The sequence below is a fragment of the Cebus imitator genome, unplaced genomic scaffold (genome assembly GCF_001604975.1).
Source record: "Cebus imitator isolate Cc_AM_T3 unplaced genomic scaffold, Cebus_imitator-1.0 Scaffold18, whole genome shotgun sequence".
NCBI lineage: Eukaryota > Metazoa > Chordata > Mammalia > Primates > Cebidae > Cebus > Cebus imitator.
In genome coordinates, this window is record NW_016107333.1 from 19,218,840 (window position 1) to 19,221,020 (window position 2,181).

Here is a 2,181-nt window from a genome sequence, read left to right on the forward strand (position 1 = left end):
ATCTCCACTCATTACAACCTCGGCCTCCCGAGTTCAAGCAATTCTCCTGCCTCAGCCTCCTGAGTAGCTGGGATTACAGGCGCCTGCCACCATGCCTGGCCAATTTTTGTATTTTTAGTAGAGACGGGGTTTCACCATGTTGACCACGATGGTCTCGATCTCTTGACCTTGTGATCTGCCTGCCTCAGCCTCCCAAAGTGCTGGGATTACAGGTGTGAGCCACCACGCCTGGCCCGAACTACTTTCTTTCTCAAAACCTCCTATTTTGTTGTTACTCCTTTGATATTTTGTTAATGCTTCCTATGAGTAAGAACTTAACAAACAGCTCTCTTCAGGCAATGCAGGAGATCACCTTCAGGTTTCTCTTGGTACTCTGAGGGCTGGTTAGTTAACCTCTCCTGGTTCCAGGTGCCAACTCTGGCCGGGCTGCCTATTCACAGTGTAGAGAGTGTGTGTTAATGCAACCATGCAAACAATCCCTGCAGCAACCATGAGCCTCCAATGGATCTGCAGGGTTAAAACCATTTTCATAATAATGTGAATATATTATTTGTGCCTTTCAATGTTTTGACATCTGCACTGATAGTATAAAAGTGAAGGTGAGTAAAACTGTTGCTACCTTAGCATGAATCAAGTCATTGCCATGGAACCATACTAGCCAACCTTGCGTTCCTCACGACCATGCACTCAACAGTTGAAATAAAAGGGCCAGTTTGGCAGTCTTCCTCTTTTTTTTTGAACAGAGTTTTGATCTTGTTGCCCAGGCTGGAGTGCAATGGGACAATCCCGGCTCACTGCAACCTTTGCCTCCTGGATTCAAGCAATTCTCCTGCCTCACCCTTCAAGTAGCTGGGATTACAGGCATGCACCACCATGCCTGGCTAATTTTTTTTGATATTTTTAGTATAGACAGGGTTTCACCATGTTGGTCAGGCTGGTGTCGAACTCCTGACCTCAAGTGATCCAGCTGTCTTGGCCTCCCAAAGTGTTGGGATTACAGTCTTGAGCCACCAAGCCTGGCCCTTAGAGTGTTCTTAATGAAGCATAAACGTGATTAATTTTGGCTGAGCACAATGGCTCATGCTTGTAATCCCAGCATTTTGGGAGGCCAAGATGGGCAGATCACTTAAGCCCAGGTGTTCAAGACAAGCCTGGGCCATGTGGCAAAATCACGTCACAACTAAAAATATAAAAATTAGCTGGGTGTGGTTTCACATGCCTGTGGTCCCAGCTATTCAGAAGGCTGAGGTGGGAGAATCACTTGAACCCAGGAGGCGGAGGCTTTAGTGAGCCAAGATCGTACCACTGCACTCCAGCCTGGGTGACAGAGCAAGACCTTGTCTCAAACAAAACAAAACAAAACAAAACAAAAATAAGGATAACTTTCATCAAATCTTAGCCCTTGAGTATGGTTTTGTTCTAGACTTGTGTGACAATGAAATGCAAAATATGTCTGAAGCACTTAGGCTGCTCACTGCAGTACAATGGTTGTCCCCAGGAAAAGCACCATACAACTGAGTCGGAGGATGAATAGGTGACTTTTTTCTTAGAAGCTCCACTTTTACTTGAGGAAATAAGTCAGGAGAACTGCTTCATCCCCGTGAGCCGATGAGCCTTTGATTCCCTGCTCCTGACGGATTTGCAGCAACATGCTCTAGTACCTTCATGATGTTTAATTAATGAGTTTTAATACACAGTGGGTCAGAGTTGCCTGCTATGTACTTCACCATAGTTACACAGGGAGAAAGTTACTATCAAACTCCAAGAGAGTCACCTAAATAGCTAGCTGAGTGCTAACATTTTGGTTTTTTTTTTTTTTCTGGTAGGGAAGAATGGACAGTTCTCCCCGCTAACGTGGTGCCTATAGATCTTTTGTGGAATGTTCACTGCAAATATACTCACTGTTAGAAACTATGAATAACCAGCCAGTCACTGTGGCTCACGACTGCAATCCCAGTACTTCGGGAGGCCAAGGCAGACAGATTATCTGAGGTCATGAGTTCGAGACCCGCCTGTCCAACATGGCAAAACCCCATCTCTAATAAAAAAAACAAAAATTAGCCAGGCATGGTGGCATATGCCTGTAGTCTCAGCTACTTAGAGGCTGAGACACAAGAATCACTTGGACCCAGGAGGTGGAGGTTGCAGTGAGCAATACCACTGCACTCCAGCCTGGCTGAC

General features: G+C 45.6%; 1 protein-coding gene across 1 annotated transcript in view; it reads left to right on the forward strand.

The window, feature by feature from the left end:
• Positions 1-2,181, forward strand: part of MYBPC1 (myosin binding protein C1) — a 101,605-nt gene that overhangs the window by 82,262 nt on the left and 17,162 nt on the right. The gene's annotated exons all lie outside the window — the stretch shown is intronic.